The sequence below is a fragment of the Onychomys torridus genome, chromosome 13 (assembly GCF_903995425.1).
Source record: "Onychomys torridus chromosome 13, mOncTor1.1, whole genome shotgun sequence".
Lineage (NCBI taxonomy): Eukaryota > Metazoa > Chordata > Mammalia > Rodentia > Cricetidae > Onychomys > Onychomys torridus.
In genome coordinates, this window is record NC_050455.1 from 39,066,257 (window position 1) to 39,090,585 (window position 24,329).

The following is a 24,329-nucleotide window of genomic DNA, read 5'->3' on the forward strand; positions in this document are numbered from 1 at the left end:
TGACCATGTTAGACGTTTCTGTGTGATGGTGAGGATAGGGTAGGGATTGCTGCAGGAATGGAGAATTCCCAGGCTCAGTGATGGAGGATGACACAGACTCATTTCTCACATATAGTCTGTGCCAGAATGGGCAAACTTCCAAGATGCTGTCTTCCTTCTGTTGGCTCAGCGGTAAGGATATGATACTTTTGTGTCTTTGTGATTGAGATGGCAGTTCCTTGGGAAAAAAAAAGACTCAGATTATCTCCACTGGTAACCCATTTTTTCACAAACCCCTGAACAACCTAAGTGAAGCAGAGGCTGAGGGAGGGCACTTATGGAAGGACAGAAGATAACATCTTTTCTTCAGAAAGATTTATTTTTCTGTGTTTAATCATGTGCATGTCTGTGTATCTGTGCACATGAGGGCAGGTACCCCAGGTAGCCAGAGGCATTGGGTCTCCCAAGGCTGGAGTTTCAGGCAGTTGTGAGCCACCTGAAGTAGGTTCTGGGAATCAGTCTTGGGTACTGTAGAAGAGCAATGTGCACACTTAACTACTGAGCCACCTATCCAGCTTCTGGAGGAAAATATCATTGTGAGCATTCATAAAACTTGAATGGACAAACACTGTTCCCCACTGTTCTGCTTACAGTCGGCTATTTCTCATTAATGATACTATCTTATGGAAACGAATTAAATAGAAATAACTAGCAGACCAGAAGACTGAATTGGTTTAATTTTGGTGGGAAGCCAGGATATGAGTGGGGCTGAATCATAGAACTCAATGAATTAGACTAATCTTGACTAAGGAAAAGTACACTGATAATTCGCTAACATGACCAATTAATCAAGAGGAATCAACTGTTTCAGAATCCATGTTGCTTCTTCCTTTATTGCACTTTGAAGGAACTCATTGTGCTATGAGTTGCTGTTAGCCAAGGGAGCCCATTAGTAGAGTGATCCCACTCAGCACCTCTGATAAAGGAGGACGTGTCCCACTAGAACTACCTCTGGTCATTTCTGCATCTTGTCTATGGTGAATTGCACTGCAATAAATAGAGAAGAGCAGACGCCTCTTCAGTACACTGATTTCATTTGCTTTGCATAGATACTCTATCTTGGGAATGCTGGGTCATATAGAAGTGCTACCTTCAGTTGTTTTGAGGAATCTTCCTATTGTGTTTCACAACGGCTGAAACAATTTACATCCTCATCAACAATGTGTAATAGTTTTCCTTTCTTCACATCCCCACTTGCATTTTTGAGACAGGGTCTGGCTATACATCCCTGGCTGGTCTGGAATTTCCCATTTAGATCAGGACAGCCTATAACTCAAAGACCCTCCTGCCTCTTAGTGCTTCAATGCTTTATATCTGTAGTCCTTTGGATCACAGTAGTTCTAACAGGACTGTGAAGTCTTAGTGGGGTTATTAGATTTCCATTTGCATGATAATTACTGATGTTGACAATCTTTTAATGTATCTCTTGAGTAATTGTTCATATTTTAGAAAGAAAAATCTATATAGATCTACTACTCATATTTTCTTTCTTTTTTACTGTTGCTTCTTTACAATGGTCATGGTGGGGTTCCTGCCCCATTTATTGAAAAGATGATCCTTTATTGCATATTTTTGGCACCTTTGTTGAAAATAAGTTTGCTACAGGTATGTGGGTTTATTTCTAGGTGGTTCTGTTCCATTGGTTTTTGTGTCTGCTTTGATTACAGTAAATTTATATGTTTTGAACAAGACAATATAATGTGCTACCCCTGGCTTTGTTCTTTTCACTCAAGACCACTTGGATATTTAGGAATTTTTGAAGGTTCATAGAAATGTTAGAAATATAGCCGGGCGATGGTGGCGCATGCCTTTAATCCCAGCACTCGGGAGGCAGAGCCAGGTGGATCTCTGTGAGTTTGAGGCCAGCCTGGGCTACCAAGTGAGTTCCAGGAAAGGCACAAAGCTGTCTTGAGAAACCAATATATATATATATTAGTTCTGTGAAGAATGCAATTCACCATGTTGATTTGGATTACATTGGATTCACGAATTGTTTTGGGTTGTATGAACAGTTTAACGATGGACTCTTTCAGTCCGTGAACATGAGACACCTTTATACTTTATCATTTTCAACATGTTTCCTTAATACTTTCAAGTTTTCATTATAGATTTTAAATAATGTTTCTAGGGAAATTCCTTCCTGTAGCTAAACTTTTTAATTGCATTTATTTATTGTACAGAGTGATGAGTGCTCTGAAGATATTTTTATATAAGTACATAACATACTTTGAGTAAATTCACTCTCGTACTTGCCCTTTCACCCCGTCTCCCCTTATTCTCCTTTGTCACCACAGTCTCAATACTACATTCATGCCGTGCATATCTGATTTCATGTATACATGTATGTATGTATATATATATATGTATTATTATTTGTATATATAAAATCTAGGATCCATAAATTAGAGAAGATAGGCAATAATTCTCTTTTTAAGTGATTCATTTGCTACTTGTGATGATCTCCAGTTGCATCCCTGCAGATCCTGTAGGAGTTGTTGCTGTCTTGATTTATACTTCAGATTATCTTCCCCAGCACACTACTGATCTTTGTATATTCATTCTCTATCTTTAAACATTGATGAACTCATTTACCAGTTCAGATGGTTTTTGGTGGCTTTTAGGTATTACTTATAAATGCTATGTCATCTGGAAACAGTGGCATTGTGACTTTTTTCCCTCCAATTTGAAGTGTACTTTCTTTCTCTTGCATCATGCCTTTGGCTAGGACTTCCATAACTGTGGTGAGTAAAAGTGGTGAAAATACACATCCTTTTCTTGTTCTAGATCATATCTGTTAATGATCTTTATTGTGTTCAATACATTATCTCTATGCTTAATTTGATCAGTATTTAAACACTTTTTTTGTATTTATTATTTATTTGTGTGTGTGTGTGTGTGTGTGTGTGTGTGTGTGTGTGTGTGTGAGTGTGTGTGTATGTGTGTGTAGTGTGTAGGTCAGAGGACAACTTAAAGAGTTTGTTTTTTGGTCCCAGTGATCAAACTCAGACCATCTGGCTTGGTGGTGATCACCATTACCCACTGATGCATCTTGCCAACCCTAAGCAGCATTACTCTTTAATTATAAATTAAATTTTATCAAATGCTTTTTCTGCATCTAACAAGAAAACAGTAATTCCCCCCCCCCCCCTTTTATTGGTGTGGTCATTAATGTTTCCTATATTGAACTATCCTTGCATTCTACATGAATCCCATTTGAGTATGGAGAATAACCTTTCTAAAGAGTTGTTGGATTTGGTTTGCTAATCTTTTGTTGAGGAGTTCTGCATCTACTTTCACTAAGGGAATTTCCCTTTTTTGTAGTTCCATGTTGATCTATTTGGTATAAAGGTAATTCTGACCTCATGAAATAAAAAGAATTTATTCTCCTTTAACAACATAGTTAATGTATTTAGTAGGCAAGCACATCATTTTCTTAGGGAAGATTCTACATAATCTGATAAATTAGCAGATTTTTACTGAGCACCTCCATTGTTAGCACTGGGGAGTCTCATTCAAATGTTTGGTAGAAGTTAACAGTGAAGTAACTTAGTCTTGTGACAGGAGAATTTTTGTTAGGATAAATCTTCCCACTTATCCATTCAGGTTTCTATTTTTATATGAGTCAGTCTTGGTAATGGGGAGGTATCTATGAAACGTGTACATTTCTTCTGGATCAACTTGTTGGTATGTAGTTCCCAGTGATCTCTAATTATCTGTTTTATTTGCAGTGTCAGCTGTGGGGTTCCATTTTCAGTATCTATCTATCTATCTATCTATCTATCTATCTATCTATCTATTATTTATTTATTTATTTAGTCATCTCTTTTCCTGGTTATTTATTTATTTGTTTGTTTGTTTATTTATTTATCGGGTCATCTCTTTTCCTGGTTATTTATTTATTTATTCATTCATTCATTTATTTATTTATTTATTTATTTGTTTAGCTGAGTCATCTCTTTTCCTGGTCATTTATTTATTTATTTATTCACTCATCCATTTATTTATTTATTTATTTATTTATTTATTTAGCTGAGTCATCTTTTCCTGGTTTTCTCTCTCTCTCTCTCTCTCTCTCTCTCTCCCCTTCCTTCCTTCCCTTTCTTCCTTTCTCTTTTCTCTCTTTATCTGAGTCATCTCTTTTCCTGGTTAGCCTAAACTTAAGACCTTGTCATTTTTTTAAAGTATTTCAAATAACTACTTCTCTGTTCTTTCCATCTTTTTCATTTATATCAGCTTTTTAACCTTTATTAGCTCATTCTAATTTGTACTTGATTTGTTCCTGAGATGTACTAATCTGTCATTTATTTGAACTATTTCTACTTTGAAATCATTTCAGTGTACACTCCCATATTTGCTGCTTGCATATTTAGTTAATGATTGAGAACATGGGAAGGCATTGGGGAGCTGGGACTGGAGGATCAAGTTGGGGAGTGCAAGGGAAGGGGAGGATGGGAAAGTGAATATGGGGAGGGACAGCTAAAATTAAAGGCCATTTTGGGGTAGTATACAAACCTAATACCTAGTAGAAGCTTCCTAAAATATATACATACACGAAGGCAATCTAAATGAAATCACCGAATAATGGGTGAGACAGAGTCCTAACTGGACGTCTCTTGTCACTGAAAGAAGCTTCTAGTCCTGGAGTTAGGTTTACATTTAATTGAGTTGTTGGCCAAAGGGGCCCCTGGGAGTCCCCAAACAACCCAGTTTATTACCAAAGCTATTAGCTATGCTCCACAAACTGACAGCAAGTCCCCATTGCTGAAGACAACACCTGCAGAATTCATTGAACATGGAGAAGTCAAGCTAATCTACACAGAGCCTTCATCTCTACCCATCATCGTCTTTGGGTACAGGAAGGTACTTTGCATACCAAAGAGAAATGCAAACACCAAACCAGCCACACACATTTTGATCATCAGTGGTGTCCTGCCTGCAAGATATGATGATATAATAGTGTCACAAAGCTTGTGGGATTAACCAACCAATATATGATTTAACTTAGGATCCACTTCATAAGATGGAACTCATATTAGACACTGCCTGGGTGAGCAAGAACCAGAGACTGGACCTAGAATAAAACTAAATACTACTGTTCTTATAAAACATAACAATAAAATGACTCCTTTGGTATTCTGCTATACTCATAGATTAGTTCCTTGTTCAGCCATCATCAGGGAAGCTTCTTCTTAGAGCAGATGGGAACAAATACAAAGATCTTATCTTGTTATATTTTACTATTCTTTCTTATTATTTCATAGAAGCCTGTTTTCTAGTGAGATAACAGAAAGGGGGCACATCATAGTGAATATTATGTGAGAAAAAAATCTATTTTCAGTAAAAGGAAATAAAAATGGATGAAGAAAAAATGAACTAGAGTTTATAGAATTTTGTTTTAGCCATAATACTTTCTTAACATAGCAGTTGCTTCTAGGTTCCAGCATAAGGTTTTAGAATGACATTTTAAGAAGAAATATAAGTAATTCAGGAAACCACACTTGGCATGTTTTTGTTTTTTGCATGTGTGGGTAAAAGTTTGTCAGTTTGTAGAAGAGATAAAGAATAGTTTGTGGTTAGTGTAGGGTGTTTTCTGTATACGTTGCAAATTTTGTGTTTATGTGTTTTTGATTCCATGTCATTTATTTATATTGACATCCATAGCATTGAGCTATGGGGACATATAAAAATGATTACAGATTACACCACTAAATTCCTTTGTGATTTTTCAGGCTTCAGTGTGCTCAATTCAGGTTTTTTTTTTTAAATATCTTTTGCAAAAGCATGCATTCTTTTGTAAAAAGCTCCTTTTAATGTATCATAAAAGACATTTTAGCAGAAGTGCACTTTCTCAGTAACAGGAGACTATTTCCCTCATGTCCAAAAAGCTAATTTCTTGCCCCCAAAGGGATAATTCTACTGTATGGTATTGAAGAATTAAGGACATTTGGCATGAAAGACAGCAACCGAGTGAAACAAAAGAAAATTACGAGTGATAATCCTGATGAACTCACTTTCTTCATTTTTCCTAATTAATTGAAAAAAGCTCTGTTTTTTTCACACGATATATCCTGATTATGTTTTCCCTTCCCTCTACTCTCCCAGTTCCTCCCCACCTTCCCTTCCATCCAGATCACCCCCTTTCTATCTCTCATTAGAAAACAAACAAGTTTCTACAGTTTAATAAGGAAATAAAATAGAATATAATAAGATAGAACAAAAACTAACACACTGGAATTGGCAAATCAAACAAACAGAAGGAAAAGAACCCAAGAGAAGGCACCAGAAACAGAGACCCACTCATTTGCACACTCAGGAATCCTACAAAAACATTAAACTGGAAGCCATAATATACATGTAAAGAGCCTGTAGATTAAAAAGAGAGAAGAAACACTACTACTACTACTACTACTACTACTACTACTACTACTACTACTACTATTACTAATAGTGAAAAATAACCAATTACTATTAAGGGTAGGATGGACACCCAGCAGTAGATGGCCAATAGAAAACAAACTCAATGGCATCTTTGGAGGTCTCTTGTCTCATAATGTCCTGTCAGGGTTTTTTCTTTTGTTCTTTTTTTGTTTTAATTTTAACTTATTGTTTTTTTATTTTCTAGTTCCTTCTTTTTAATATTCAGTAGGGAAGCAAAGATTGCAAAATCAAAGTCTGCTTTCTATCTTTTAATAATGGCCCTTCAGTAAGTCTCAATTTAACCACCAGTAAAGTAAGACAATTAAGCAAGACATTCTCTGTGGATGCTTATGTTAATGAAAAGCTATAACACCATGTTGTGGAACTACCTAAAGAAGTTATTTTGACCATGGTACTCTCAGGAAGTTAAGTGCTTCATAACATATAGTCAATGCCATCTATGTTTGAAAAGGAAGAGTTCAAAGAAAGTAATCTATAGGTACCTATAGGTCCTGGGCATGGGCCATTAGAAAAGCACATGCGTCCTTAGTACCTTCTTGATGTCTTCTCCAACCTTTTAACATTAACATTTATACCACAGCTAACCTCAGCTGATGCAAGGATAATCTTCTGCTCCACACACCCTGCTTGAACTTCCTCATTCCATCAGTTTCCTTTTACAAAACAGCATTTTCCAGAGGCTTCCCTGCTCATCTTCCCAGGTAAGAATGCTTTGGTGGTATTACCTGTAGATGCTGCTACCTTAGGATTCAAAAGATATATTCTTGCTCTTCTGTGTCAGATTCTGTCATTTTTACACACACCCTAGATCATCAAGGAGGTCATGCCTTTCAGTTAAGGAAATGTTTCAAGAACTACAGATCACTTCTTTTGTTTAACAAGCAACCTTGAACCTGACCTATTATTACCTTGATGCAAATGACCCGATTGAACAACATGGCTATGTTTGGTAGACACTGAGCATTTTCTTACAGAAGATTCTCTATAAACTGATGACCTAATATTCTGACTGAACAGTCCTGTGGTAATACTGGCAAATCTCATTTTCTAAACAATGAACAAGTTTAATTATCAAATTGAATAACTTGAAGTAAACAGAAGAAGCATGTGTTGTCTAGATGTAACAGGAAATTTTTAGGTAATAAAAATATTTTGATTTTATGTCTGGTCAATCTGTAACAAATTCTCTTTCTTGGATTTGCTCACCAAATTTCACAGAAAGTTCTTCAGATACCTTTCATTTTGCTTTCAATATATAGCAGTATTTCCCTTAGTATCTAGTCAATTCACTAATCTAGCTACTGTTTTTTTAAATACATCTATCTATCTGTCTGTCTATCATCTATCTATCTATCTATCTATCTATCTATCTATCTATCTATCTATCTATCTTACATCCTGGCCACAGTTTCTGCTCCCTCCTCTCCTCCCAGTATGGGTAGGATTTGCAGAAGGAGTCAGATGCAGGAGGATCACCAGCTACTGTTTCTTAAGTGCCCCTTCAGGTAAGCAAGCCTCTGACTTCTCTGAGCGGCTGTTTCCTCGTTATGACTTGCCCATCCATGGCAGTCTGGACTTTCCCATCTTCAGTGCAGCCTGAGGCTGAGGTTTCTCTGATTTCTTAAGACCCAACTGTTTACTTTGGAGACTCCACCCTTGATGGCCTAGCTGCTAGCTATTGTAGATGTAACCGTCTTGTTAAATAAGAAACACAGAGCCAATTGCAGAGTTAAAAGCCAAGAGGTCAGCATCAGAGGCCCAAAGGGGCAGGAAAGCCACAGCTGTACTCAGCAAGGGAGAAGGCTCAGGACACAGACAGGCCAGGCTCTCAGAAGCAGATCATCTCAAGCTCTGGTCTCAGCAGGGCTGGAGAGAATGCTAAACTGCACATTGAGGTGGTCCTCCAGCTTTAGGGACACTTGCTCCAAGACTCAAATCTGGCTATGGTCCACTACTTTCCATAACATTGACTCTGTCGCATAGTAAAATATCTGGGAATATTGCTGGCATTCCCTGGGAAGAATGGCCAAAGTAGAAGAGAAGGGGTTCTGGGACTGTAGGCAGGATCTGCTCACCTGCCACAAGTAGACAGTTATAGTAGCTGCCATCATGTAAAGAGTTAAATGGTAGGGTCTATAGTCCAGGCCTGCAACAGTTCAGAGTCTCCTGTTCTCATCCTCATAGAAACCAGGCCTTAAACGGCCCAGAATGATTGGTGGAGGCCTCTGGGGAGAGGCAGCCATAGTCACTTTATTAAAATAAAAAAGGGGAAATATGGTGGTATTCTATTTATACTGAAATGTGATTTTATTTGTATATTAATAAAGTTGCCTTGGGGTCAGAGCAAGCCATAGCAGAAGCTGGGCGGTGGTAGTGGTGCACACCTTTAATCCCAGCACTTGGGAGGCAGAGCTAGGTGGATCTCTGGGTGTTCAAGGATACAGCCAGCATGGAGACACACGCCTTTAATCTCAATACCAACCACAGAAGACCTGGAGGTCTGTATAGACAGGCAGTGATGAGGAGGTCATGTGGTTGGGTTTACAACCGATGAGAAGGCAGAACAGAAAGTCTATAAAAAAGAGAAAAACACAGGAAGTAGGTCTCTTGTGGAGGGAAGGACAGGAGCGGCAGTGAAGGGTAAGGTTTATAGCTCTTAACTATTGCTCTGACCTCTTGGCAACTTTATTAATGTACAAATAAAATCACATTTCAGTACAAATAAAATATCACCATAAGCCATCTTTTCGGCATCAATCAGAACTACATCCTCTCTCCCTTCTCTTGCCCTCTCTCCTTCAATTACCACAATTTTCTTGCAAATCCTCATATTTACCAAGAACTGTCCGGCTCTCATGTCTTTGACAAATGTTATCTGCTTTGCCCGAAACACTTCACACCCCTCTCACTTCCATACCTAATCAGCAAACGTCTAATCATCTTCCAAGCACTACTTCATTAGCAAACTCTCAAATGGCCTTTCTAAGTGGGTCACTTATCTCTAATATATGCTTTCAGCACACGCCCTTCTCTCTGCCACGATAATAACTTTTGCCATGTTAAATTTACTTCTGTAATAAGTTAACGAATGTCTATCTTCCTGCTTAAACTAAAACTCTGGTTATCCCGGATCACCATTTTATCTGAATGAAAAAGCAAAGTGATAGGTTCTCCATGAGTGCAGATTGTATGAAACAAACAAATACCATACTGTTTGATATCATGATACAAAATATCAGGCTACACATAGTGAAAATCTGTCTCACATGACTAGTATGGTTTGGACATAATGCTTCCTCTCTGAAATCATGTGTGGAAAGTTTTGATTTGTCCTAATGCAGTGCTCAGAAGTGGGGCTTTGGGAAAGTGATCGGATCATGAAGGTTCTGACCTATTCAGTAGATTAACCTATTGACAGACTCAGATTTCAATAACCTTACTAAGAGGTAATAATAACTGACAGGTGGGGTCTATTGATGTACATAGGCCACTGGATATGTTTTGAAGGCTGTTGTCTGTTAAGCATCCTCTTCTCTCTCTGCTCCCTGGCCATCCTGAGTTGAGCAGCTTTGTCCTACCATATGCCACTTCCTTTCATGCTCGGCTTTGCTGTAATCTAAAGGCAAAGGTGTCAGTCTGCTATTTGCTGGTTACCAGAACTGAAATAAACAGTTCCTTTTCTAAACTGCTTACCTAAGGGATTCTATCATAGCAAGAAGATGGGACAAATACAGTGGCTTTTCGAAGCTCCTTGGAGAGTCTCCATGTTGATAGTTCTCTTATCTTTCCCAGATTAAATTCAAATGTTACAATTTTGTGGTGATTTTAATTATGTAAGCTCCTCGCTAACTTACCCTAAGCAGACATCAATGGGAGGGTTGGAAGCCTGTTTTGAAGCTCTTGAGGCCTCAGGATATTTTAGCAAATGCAGTCAGTATGTCAGAGCATCTGTATTGAGTACTTGCACAGCAGGTCCTGTTTTGTTTTGTTTTTCCTCTTTACTTAAACAATAGGCACAGGCAACAGTGGGATTTATACAAGACCGGAGTCGAGAATGTTTGGGCATTCCTCCTTTCTGTGCAACTTCTGACTGTTGTATTTTCATTGAAAATGGTTGGTTGGTGATCCTTGAGACTATAAGCCAATTGTCCTTCAGCTTCAGCTACCTACAGCAGATCTTTTTGTCTTCTCAGAGTCTCCAAAGCAATGTTTCTTCATTGCAATATTTATTTTTGAAAACACACGTGTACGTGTGTGCATCTGTATGTATGTGTGCATATGTGTGCCTGAGAATGTATGTGTGCACATGTGTTCAGGAGAATGCGTTGTAGAACCTAGATCTCGAGTCATAGGTGACTGTTAGTTGGCTGCCTCACATGGGTTTTGGAAACAAAACTCAAGACCTTGGCAAGAGTAGTAAGGGCTTTTAACTGCTGAGTCGTCTCTAGCCCGTGGTTCTCTTTTAATAAACATTTATCTTGTTTTTAATTGTATGTGTATAAATACCACAAAATGTCCGCTGTCATCAGCCATACTCAATATTGTTATAGACAATGTGAGAAAACTGGAAAAGGCAATAAAAGTTATTACTACTAGATACAAAGATTTTTGATATATTTCATTATCATATAAAAACTTCGTACTCCCAAAAGTCAGGGAAAATCCATTTATTCTAATTAGTTAGGGTTTAATAAGGTAGGCAAGTAGTTGTGGAATATTTAACTGTGTAAAGGTGTGTTACATTTGTTTATGCTGTATTTGTTTAATTATGAAAAATGTGTTGCTGTTTCACCTGCCTGCCTAAGGCACCCGATTGGTCTAATAAATAGTCGAATGGTAAAGACCTACTCAGAGGAAGCATAGATGGGGCCAGTGGGCAGAAGAGAATAAGTAGGAGGAGGAATCTAGGCTCAAGAAGGATAAAAAGAAGAGAAGGAGAAAAAGAGAATGAGAAATAAAGAGAGGGAGATGACTTCTAGCCAGCAGACACAGAGTAGGACATACAGAAAGTAAGGGGAAAAGCCCCAAGGTGAAACAAAGATACAGAGAAACAGATTAAAATAAGAGCTAAGCTAAGCCTGAACATTCAGAACAAATATAAGATCTCTGTATCTTGATTTGGGAGCTGGTTGGTGACCCAAAAGTAAAAGCCTGGTACATGTAGTTAAGGTAAATGTATAATGAACAAACAAACAAACAAAAATTAACATTTCTTACATTGTAGAAATAGTTGGAAATATAATGCAAAGCAATACTATATCCAAAAGTATCAGAATCTACCCTCCATAAAAGAGTATAAGAAAGTACATATGGACATACTGCTATTCCCATAGATCAACGCCTTGCTCAGTCTTCATCAGGGAAATTTCTCCTTGAAGTAGATAGGAGTTAACACAGAGACCCACAAGCAGACAATGTGTAGAGAGTGAGAAATTTTGGAACACAGAGTCCTAAATAGGACATCTCCTCAAGGCTAGGGGTCTGCACAGAAGAGGAGGAGGAAGATGGCAAGAGCCAATGAAATTGTTTTCCAGACACAACAGATATGGTGACCATAGGAATTCAAATAGACCACGGCAGTAACATGCATAAGATCTGCACAGATTTAAGCCAGACATCTCAGCACTGAGAAGGGGGAAGTCAACAGAGGTCCCAACACCTTACCAAGGAGCTATCTGCAGTTGATACCTCCTATCAAAGGGAAAATTGGTTTTCCCTAATAGAGTCTTACTGGGTCTATCAACCACATTCCAGGGCAGGCCCCATGCCTGGAGAAGTTGGCTAACAGGAAACGATATCCACAATTCTTCCCCCTTCCTTCTCTCCCTCTGTCCCTCCTTTCCTCCCTCCCTTCCTTTCCTCTTGTGGACTCTTTTGCTCTGCCTGTTTGTTTTGATTTGTGTTTTGTGTGATTATTTCTGACAGAGGGAAGTGGGGAGGATCTGGGAGTTGAGATGGGCACTAAAATAAAAACAAAGACGTAAAACAAAGTGTGGTGCAGTGTTTTCTTTTAAAGAGTAGATTGAGCCAGGTGTGGTGGCTTTGGTCCCAGCACTTAGGAGGCAGAGGTAGGTGAGTTCGAGGCCAGCCTGATCCACAAAAAGAGTTCCAGGACAGCAGAGCTACACAGAGAAACCCTGCCTGGGGCAGGAGTGGAATGAGTGAATGTACAGAATACAGATGGAATTCCCTCAGGGGACAGTGTCAAGTACTTGTTGTACACACATTACAAGCAACTCAGCTGTGCTTCTTCTTTTAGTCACTACTGCCTCTGCCATAGGCTTTGACAAGCTTCATCTGCATGCAAATTGTTCACCCCTCACTTAAGCCCACACTGGATACATCTAAACTTCCAGCCTGAAGGCATGTGCTTCTAGACACATTTTATATGGTCTCCCTCCAGAATCTCACAGGGAGCCAAGGGGCAAGCCAGAAACTCACTCTTGTGTTTTTAAACATTTTTGAATTATTACCATATTTAAAAAATCATTCATGTTTGTAATTTTTAAAATGTAGAGGATCTATAGCATCACATCATTATAGATTCAACATAGGGGTGTGAATAAATAAGATGTCTAGCCAGGTAGATGGGAATATGAAACGAGAGACTATGGAGCTGTTTGGAAAGGAGATCACAGGAGTTCAAGACTGGTAAGGGTTAGTGGGGATGTTTCATCTGGACACGCTGACTCTGGACCATCTCCGTGCAGACCGTACTGAAGCAGTCTTCAGGTCATCACTCATCTCACTGGCCTTACACAGGAGAACCTAGCACTTCTCTCACAGAGAGGCCACTCCATTCACCCCAACCATCTGCTCGGAAAGATTGAATAAAACCTGAAATTTAAAGCAATGGGTAAAGTTAATCCTAAGATTAAAAATAAAAGAATGAGGTTTAGTCTATTTTAAAAGTTCTGGTTGCAGGGAACTAGATTTACCATTTAATTCTTAGGCAACACTGTCCTTCAGCATAGGGTCTGAAACCACTGGAAACTGTGTGGTGCAAGGACAGCAAAGGGTTTGGGGAGCTGAGCTGGGATCACTCAGTTTGATGTTCACTTGGCAGACTGCTTTGCTCCAACTGCTCCAGATGTTATCATTTTCTGTGTGTCATGCCATGAAAAGTTTGACACTCATGGGGTTTAAGTCTTCACTACAAACTGCTTGTTTTTTGAGAATCCTCTTGGGATGTTTACTCTCGGATTTCTTTGAATAGCATATCAAAAGTACTTTCAAGTACCAAATAAAAACTGAGACATGGTGCCTTTCCCCACTGACTACTCTCCATGAACATGTTGTTTTGTAGGGTACGAATATTTTTTTTCCAGCAGAACCATGGGACAAATAGTCCATAAATGTCCCCTCTGCCTGTCTTTCCATTATCACTTTTCACTGCAGGCTAAACTATGAGGATTTCCTCCTCCATCTTCTCATTACTACATCTCGTCAGTGTGCCAAAACAACATTCCTCAGCATTAAAACTTAAGTAGACGTGCTGGTCATGTGTTAAACATGTGAGGGAAAACACAGTGCTAATGATGAGGAAGGGCCAAGTGTGTCTTTAGCTATTCCTTCCCTTTCACCCAGGAATCTATGCAACCTCCCCTATGATACCCTGTGAACTATAAAACACTCTCTGTCTTCACTTCGTCAAGGTAGGTTTCCAGAACATTATCTGATTTAAAATAACATGCCAATGATGCTCTTGGTACATTATACCCCTAAAGTGCATTTGTGGTATTCCAAAACACACACACACACACACACACACACACACACACACACACACACACACACACACACACACACACACACACACACACACACACACACACACGTTGGACATTTACCTTAGGTGGCTAGTCTGTCTACATGGAAAATCCTCTTGTTCACACTAGTTAGGTGACTCCCCGACTCAGCTAATACTTCTACAACTGTCTATAGGTAATTTTTGATTTAGAAAGTAAATACTTAGACAAGATGCAACAGCAAATTGTTATTTTCTTCGAGGAGAAAATGAATTTGAGCATACATAGACATTTAATTTCGACTGACTAGGTTTTTCTCCCTCTTGGTCAGGCTGCTTTCCCCATCATCCTAAGTCCTGATCCTGATGTCACTAGCCTGATTCATAACCAGACACTGGACACTGGAAGTGTAAGAATCAAACAGTAGCTGTGAGTATGACTCAACAGGTTTGTGCAAGGCTGTTCCAGTGCAGGTTCCATGCTCTACAGCCTGGGCATATCTGTTTTCCCAAACTTCCCAAGAACTATCAATACCATTTCACCTTTGTCAATTATGAAAAGCAGGGTACATATTTTGTGGTATTATTTGCTTAGGACATATCACTCTTTACATAGATTCTACACTTAAATAGTAAAATATATAAATAAATTTATTGTTCCTTGTTCAGAGGGCAATAAGGAAGAAGAAAGAATAAAAACACCATGGCTGTTTAAGGCAGTTTTTAAGGATGTCTGAGGAATAAGGGTACAACTCAACTTATTGATTCAAATCCTGACCCACTGTACCTGGTCAGATAATTTTCCAGGAGTAAGGTACTGTGTTTTAATGCTGCCAATCCAGAGCTTAGAATTATGAGTTCTGTGTCTTTCCCAGGGGTTCTGCTTTCAACAGCCTCTGGAGACACCTGACTTCCCACTCATCAGTAGGTAGGATGTCTCACTCTTCCTTCTCCAGTCCTCCTGGAGAAGCATCGGGTGAACATCCCCTTATCCATCCCCCCACATGGAATGACAAATCTTTCTACATAAAGTCACAAGACCTAGACTTAAGAGAGACAAGGGAGTGGCCATATATTCTTTTTCTGTAGATGCAAGCTCAGGCTTTCTACCAGCTTTAGCACCACCCAAGCTGCTGCTGTTCCTCTTTAATTATCATGTAGCCAAGAGATAAATAATGATGATGCTCACCAACATGCTTCAAAACTAGATGAAATAAGGTAGAATTCAAGCTATTTATCTATCTTATACTTTACAATCATTAACCCATTGCATTTTTGGAAAGGTAATAGTCAAAGATTGTGGAATGTTTTAAGCGGTAAGCATATACCTCAGTTTCTCAATTCTCTGACTGGATCTACTCAAGATGTAACAATGGCTGCCAAGCTAGAGTGCTCACCTCCCCTGAGCTTTGCAATGATGCAAAAAATGGATCTGCCAGTTAAAAAGGCCACTGTCAAACCAAACCTCTTGGTGCCTCCAAAGAATAATGCCTTGAAAATGTCATGGAAGTCACATATATATGGAACTGAAGCAGAAGACAAAACTGTTTATTCCAAACAAATGTTTTCACTTTGTCCACAGTGACAGTTTCTGGGAGATAAGACTCTGAATTAAAACAGCTCAGGCCAAGGTTACTGGCCATGTAATAAAATGTCAGGCTGAAAAAGGAGACTCACTGGGAGCTTCATCTGAACTCTGCTTCTCTAAGTCACTCACTAAATGCAACAACCTCCTTACATCAGAGAAAAAGCAAAAAAGCAAAGACTCTCCTAAAACTGAAATACGAAATGAGGGCACAAAGAATGTCATATCTGAAGTCCTCAACAACCCTACCTCTAGCCAAGCATTTAATAACTACACTCAGATCTCTCTTTCTTTTTATCCCCCCCCCCCCCAATCTTTATTTGAAATTAGCTTATTGGCTAGTTTTTTCTCTTACTGCTGTGGTCCCTATATTTAGATTTCATCAAAACTTTGGTGTTTTTAAATTTTTTTAATTCATTTTACAAACCAACCATAGATCCCCCTCTCATCCCTACTCCTGCTCACCCCCACTTTCCCCCCCCCACCCATGGTTCTCTTTCTTATATTCAGCCCCAGTTCCCTATCAAGCATCTAAAGGGAATTAGCCACACAATTTATTCCCCATGCTTTTTGTTTTATTTTATTTTTCCAGATCCTTCAGTTGATCAAAATTCATAGTTGGTAGAGACATTTGAAAACTTCTAATAGGGTGAAATATTGATAAACACGCTGATTATGGTTATCAATTAGACATTTCTAACGTGAGCTGACTAAACACAGTAAATGGCCTGTGTATTGAAATAATGAGCAATTATCTTTAAATTGAGATAGTCAAGAGTTTCTCTCCAAGGTTCTTGCAAAAAAAAAAAAAAAAAAGAACATTAACTGAGATGAGAGGTTATCTGGAGCTTTCTCATTTATTCTTGGAAAGGAGAAAAGAGGTACCATATCTTATCAATGCGAGAAAGCAGAAACCGTGATCCAATCACATGAGGTGCTTCTTCATCACTGCCAATTTTAAAAATAGCAAAACCTTAAATTCACCCATCGGATATTGATCAGGTAGTTAATTATCTGTGCTTCATCAACCCATCTATACCCCAAGATTAACAATGTTCGGGTGATGAATGGTACCTGCACCTGTAAGAACAAACACAAAGTCAAATAAGATGCTAAATGTTTTCTATTCCATACAGGGAAGAGATTTCTCTTCCCTTTTCCTTTTCTTTAGTGTGTATACCTAGAAAACTGCAAGGGCAATGACTTTCTTTTTATTTAAACCATATACAATTATTGTTGAAAATTAGAGAGACCTTTGCCAGCTCTATAACCCAGGGTTGTCTTCAGCAAGGACTTTGGAGTCGTCTCTTAGGGAGGCTTGAGAAGTTTGTTTCCTCCTGGATAAAACCAATTTGCTAATACAAATGGCCAACCTAGTTACCAAGTGGAGTTAGGATGAACCACATGGGACAAACAGTGTTGTTTAGTCCTCTAAAGGAGTGCTTTGAATTTATCTTGAGAAAGGCATATAATGGCTGCACCTTCTTGGTTCTAAAAAGTGACTTTTTTGTTGATGATGTAATCTTCTTTTAGAAAACTGACCCTGAAGTAAGTGCACTACAGTAATGATTGTTCAATAAACAAACATTTATTCTTTAATACCTTTATGGAGAAGAGTTCTGTGTTGGAATAAGATTTTGCTTTTAATTTCAATTCTCTAATACACAGAGCAATGGATGAATCCTACAAGAAGCACACAGCTATAGTCAGTTTGGGGGTCCAGAAATGAGTAAAATAACACATTTGAGCAACTGAATTGACCACTGTGCCTTTTGACTCATTTCAATAACTGACTCCCCAAGATGATAGGCACATATTAAATTTAAATACTCACTCATATCTACTGATGGACATGCTACTATTCCTAAATTTTCTAGCTTTTGTTTTAGTTTGGTATAACTGAACAATTATCCTGTATGATGATTCTCTATTAATTCTGTCCTAAATGAGGGTCATTACTAGTTAGTTCATAAAGTGGACACAGAAGTGTTTGGCTTATGCCTTTGTTTTATGCTTCTGTAACTGAATGCTGTATAATTGATAAAGAAGATATATTTATTTCTGACAGTTCTGGAAACTCAAACTGCCACTGTCCAGGGGTATCTGGCAAGGGCTTTCTTGCTGAATCATCCAGCTTGCTGAAAGCCCCTCTTGTCAGACACCCTGTTATGGTAGAAGCTTCATGACCAAGTTGCCTCAAATGTCTTAAGCCTCTCAGTATGGCTGCACTGGGGATTAAGTTCTTACCACACGAACTTTGGAGGACACACCCAAACATAGCATTTCGGTTCCATTGAACTTTGGAAGCATTTGAATGTGAATTTCTTGAGGTCTACAACATCTGCTCTAAAGCATCAGTGCCATGCTCTGTCTGTAGTCAAGACACTAAGGAATATTGCAGACTTGCTTTGTATCAAGTACCCAGCCCATCTAACACATCAGCTTGCTTACTTTTCTCAACCACTGTGGGTAGTTCATACAGTTGCAGCTTTACAGATGATCGGCCATAGCAAAGAGGTTTCATTGTCTAAGGTCATAAGATCTGTGAACTATCTGGTGAATATTCCTAGGGTGGCATTTGTCCTACGCCAGTGACTTCAACAGTTCCATAGTAACTGTTACAAATAAAATCCCCAAGTTTGCCACCCCACCTAAAAGATGCACATTTTTTCCCCTTAAATGTTTTTTGCTTTTTCTATGTCATATGCTGTTTCTACTAAAGACACAGATAGGATTTTTTTTCAATGTGTTGCTATCTTCTGGAACTGTTAACATAGATATTTAAATCCTAAGGTGTTAATTCTTTACCTCTGCATTTGCACCTCCTCCTACCCCAGCATCGAAGAGGGAAGTACAAAGCCAAAGAAACAATTTTATAATTGGATGACATGATAAGCCATATATGCAATTCTTGTATAACCTTTGTGGTGCCACACTGACTTAGATCAACAGGGTGCTCACCCATCTAGTACAGTTAAAAGGCATTATTTTATTCAGAACAAAATAATCTATCCACATGGCCAGTGCTTCTACCCAACAATCCTTTTACCAAAGCATGCACAGACGTACTCAATTCTCAGGGTGAATGGGTAGAGAGGAAAGCAGAAAAAAGAGATGAGAACAGGTTGAATGTTGAAACTGTTATCTCAGTTGTAAGCCAGGGAACACTGAGAACTGTCATCACAGATATAGGGACACTGGAAAAGCTAACAAAGGATGCAGGTGTGTGTGTGTGGGGGGGGGGCTGGGATGATCTTGTCTCTGAGGAAGAAACAGTAAAATGTAGGTGTGAATGTTAAAGCTCCACTCTGCACCACACACACAAGTTAAGAGAGCAAATGTATGATTCTGAGAGGTACAGAAAACCAAAGGCTGAAAACATTGTAAAACTAGTGCATTCCCTGGGGGCTTCTCGCTCAGGAAGAAGTGGGGTCATTCTGGAGTAGAGCTCACAAACTGGCCTATAGGAGTTTTCACAGGAAAAACAAGCTGCACTAAAGATAACTTCACATTTGAAAATAATGAAGTTGTGGGGTAACAATTCCCCAAACACACGATCCTCAAGATGAAGAAACAGAGGCAGACAAATGAAAATAACGCTGTATCCAGGTTTGCTATCATAACACATGACTCTATTCCAGGCTATACCATAGTACAAAGGCACACCATATCAACACTGCAGAATGAGGCTGGAGGCTAAGGAAAATCAAGTGGGCTTTGTTGCTGTGACATGTCATTCTTACTTTAAAAATAATATCAGCATCGTATTTTTGAAGTCAGTATCACTATATAAAAATTCTTCTAAATCTCTTTTCTTCAGTGCATAATTAAAACATGTCTTATAAAAACCAAAGTTTTCTTCCCTCTCTTATTTTTACCTATCCATGAAATTACCTTGAGCCGAATTTGAAGATTTTGTTGTTTAGAAATACCTGCCTCTAATCAGAGCCAGCAGATGCTACATATCAACTTGTCTCTTAGGTCATGGAAAGTCATAATGTTAGGACAAAAATTTTATATTTTGTTCTCTGTCATTAGTGGCAGAATTTGTTTGGGAATTATAAATTGTTAGTTTAAATCTCAGCTTAGACCATTAAAATTCTATTCTCACACACTTATGCGGTTCGTGTGGCATTTGCTTGAGAGCATGTTTACCAGGGTCTTGGATACTGTAGCTTTAGGCAGAGGGTAGGACTGAAGGCAGTCAGCCACAGAGTGCTAACTTGGCATTGGTCTAGTACTCCAGAGAGTTTATAGGGGGTTAGTATGTAACAGAGAAAACCAGAGTTGTGAGGCATGTGAGAATGCCTGATGTTCAGAAGTAGTCAGATGACCTTAGTCCAAGAGAAGTCATATTTTAAAGAGGAAAATGAGCATTAAGTCCTTGAGAGTTTCAGAAAGCAGAAGATTGAGTGTCAGAATAATGGAAAGACAGAACTGTTGAATTTGGGGACAAGAAAGGTCATGGAAGACAATAAATTGAAAGAAGGTAAGACATTTACAAATAAGAAAGCTGCGGCATACAGGAAACAGGTAATTCAGAAGGACTGTTCATTCAAGAAATTTATAGTAGATAGTCAAACATAATTGCAGCTATGAGGAGAATGAGGCTTCCAGAAGTTGACTTAGAAATGAAAAGCTATTGTTGAAAGAATGTAGACTGCTGAGCTGATAAAAACAGAAGATACCAATTAAGAATGAGGCACCAAAGGAATTTTTCTGGGTATTAGAATCCAAGATGGAGGCAGAGGGTAAACACCAAAGAACTACAATAGTGCTTTGTTAGGAGGATTCCTACAGGTGTTGAGACATTTGAGGGAAAGCAGATGCTCCTGTGAGGGGTTTCTGTGGTGTTGGTGTGCCTCTGTGGAATACGAGGGACCTGGAGTTCAGCATTCAGCACGCTCTCATTGAGAAGAGACAATCTCCACGATCGATCATAGCTCCACGCTTAACATATATCTACATATAGACATATACACTAGACTAAATACTACCAGTTGGACGGACTGATTCAGGATCATTAAACTGACTAGAAGTTTTTCCTCTAAAATTAAGCAACTAAAACCAAGGATTTTTGTTTTTTTGTTTGAAAAGCAAAAAAAAAAAACAACAAACAAACAAACAAAAAACAAAAAACAAACAAACAAAAAAACCAAACAGAAAAAGTTACCTTGAGCAACTCACCTAAACAAACAAAGCCAATGCACTCAGAAAAACATTTCAAAAAGCGATTATGCAGCATGCCAAGCGGTGGTGGTGCAGGCCTTTAATCCCAGCACTTGGGAAGCAGAGGCAGGCGGATCTCTATGAGTTCGAGGCCAGCCTGGGCTACAGAGTGAGTTCCAGGAAAGATTCCAAAGCTACACAGAGAAACCCTGTCTCGAAAAAACAAAAACAAGAAACCAGCATGCTAATAAGTAGAGTAGTTCTTTAAATACATTTTTCGAAAAGTGTTAGTTTCTATTTTCTTTTGGATACATTTAAAACTCTAAATTTGAAACATTTCTGTGAAGCTCAGATGCAAGAAAGGAGGAATATGGGAGTTAGTGGTGGACTGCAGAAACTAACCCTGTAAGAATGTGAAGCAGATGAAAGACGCCCTTCTGCCTGGCCTCTGGATGGCATCAGACACGCCTGACATGGGATGAGAACAAAGTCTGGGAGTACCTTGGCCCTCAGAAGATAGACACAATATGCACGTAAGTGTTAATTATAAAATAATTATTTTTGCAGGACAAAAGTGATAAGTATAATAGATCTATATGTATATACCTATACATGAAGTTACAGTATATCGACTAATATTGTCTTGTATAAAAATAAATTTTAAAGCAGTTTGAGTTGTCTCATAAATGGAGTCATTGCAGAACCATTGTTTGTGAATGCTAACACTGACGAGTAAACAATAGTATTGTTTGCTAGGCTATGTGTATTTAAGCTTACTTGTTCATTATTGTGCTATTTATTTAAAATTTGTGAGTCTGTGTGTGTGCAATGAGTGAGAGAGGGAGCAGGGGAGGGAGGGAGGGAGAGAGAGAATGTGTCAGTAAGTGAGCATGTACATGTGCACATTCGTGTGTAGAGGCCAGGCACCAATTTCAGGCACCAGGAGCTAACCACCTTGCTTGTTGAGGCAGTCAGTAGCTCCTCAGTGTCCTGGAATTTGTCAGGTAGGTGAGGCTGGCTGCCCAGTGAGCCCTGGATCAAGGATCTGTCTGTGTTTGCCCCAAACATTGTTGAACATGAGTGCTAGGGATCAAACATGGTTCATCTAGCTTGTATGACAAAAACTGTCCATACTGAGCTCTCTCTGAAGTGCCAGGCCCTCTAGCCTGTTATTTCTAGTGGATGATTTGACATGCATGAACAAATACTTGCAGAAATAGTCACATGAGAGCAAACCAATGCTTTTTAAAACATCAGAAACATGGACACTCACATAATGACAGATATTTTTTTTCCACACTTGCCAGCTTGAAGCTGAATGTTTTATATTAATACATGAAAAATCAAGATGAAGCAATAGCTTATGTATTGAGATTAAGACATAAAAATGCAATTTGAAGCATCTCTCATCTACCCAGTCACCTTTCAGCTTTGTTTGACATTGTTTTTTGGAAAGTGTTTGATTGTTAGTGAGGCACAACAATAGATTTCACTATACCTATATTGTTTTCATAATTATTTCATTATTTACTCATTCATTAGTTTTTTTTTTTAATAAATTGCCATTCCTGAATCTTTGGAGTTCAAACAAAGGTAAGTCCATGTGCACATAAACATTTACATATACATACATATATACATACACCCATATCTGCACACACACATGTGCACACAAATACATACATATACACACATTTAAATATACATACATATATATCCATATCTACATACCCATACATCCACACATCCACACACACAAACACACACAGGCACACACACACATGAAATTCACAGGTAAAATATTCAAAAGAGCAAATAACTGCAATAACATCAAAAGAAAGACCAAGAGGATAAAAATATCTATCATATATTACCTTTGCTTTTGAATAGGCTTTGCATAAGAAGCTGGATCATTGTCTGTGTTATGATGTCATCTTTAAAGAATGCTCTAATATTCCAGGGTTCCTCTCCTGGGACCCCTGTCTGAATAACACCATAACAACCAAACATTGAAAATTTAGGATGTATCAGGAGTACTAGTACCTTTGGGGAGCCTGCTGTTGGTTTAATGATTCTTAGATCTTTTATATAGAGAATTCATTCAATGTTATCCAGATTTTACTCTTATTTTTACTTTTGTAGAAAGTCTAGGATATAGTAAAAAGGTAATTTTCCTTCTATGTAGGGAGTCCCTAAGACCACTCTGATTTTTGGTGATTCATGAAGAAGTCTCAAAGGACTCCACATAGAGTTATAATCATGTCTAATATTTATTAAGGCAAGAGGATTAAAAAAAAATCAACAAAGAGGAAAGGAATGGAGAATGAAATCTGAAAGAAACCAGGTGAAGCTTCAGGAGTCTTTGCCTTATAAGTTCACTCAGTTTCTTGACATTGAAGGGAGAAATGTCTATTAGCAAAGCTCATTAGAGCCCCAGTGTCCATATGTAAATATGTATACAAGCTTATTTATTTTTATTGGAGACTAGTTTCATAACCCCTCTCTTCTTTTGCCAAAATTTCTAGTTCTCAGAAAAAAAGCAGGCATTCAACATAACTCATAGTTTTCAGAGACATAGTAGGCACAGGAAGCTACTTTTATTAGTAAAAGAATTGTCGGGACAGTTTAGGAATCTAAGTTTCCAAATATCAGCCAAGACCAACCTCAAAGAATGCCCTTTTCAGGACAGCAGGTGCAGCCCTCATGTTAATTCTTTTATACATATTCCTTTGAAGAGGATGAACACATGTTTCTGCTCATGTTTTCTGCAATAGTATAAATTCATGGAAGCAAATTAAGATAGGCTCTAAGTGAGAAAGTCTTGAGTTGAAGGGAAACAAAATGAGAGACTATTCTTTTTAAAGCAAGATATATTGTTTATTTGTGTTTCTGTGTGTGCTGGATAGTTTTATGTAAACTTGACACAAGCTAGAGTTATCTAAAAGGAGGGAAACTCAATTGAGAGGATGCTTCCATAAGATCCAACTGTAGGGCATTTTCTAAATCAGTTAAAAGAATAGTTTTGACTAAAGATCACTAAGTAACTTCTGTTTTTGCAAATCTTTCAAAACTTCAAATAACTGTGTGTCTTAGCTAGACCACTATCCTATGATAGCTATAGTGTTTATTTACATTGACCAATTCTCTCATTTCTTCTTCTTGCTATAAAAATGAAACAGTTATACCACTGATGCTCAACTCTCTCCCAGCCTAGGAATAAGTGGTTTTCGTCAATGGACTTGCTACCCAGGTGAAAGCAAGCAGGCAGAGAGCAAAACCTTCCTTCTTCTATGTCCTTATAAGGGCTTCTAGCAGAAGGCCTAGGCCAGATTAGAGGTGAGCCTTCTAGTC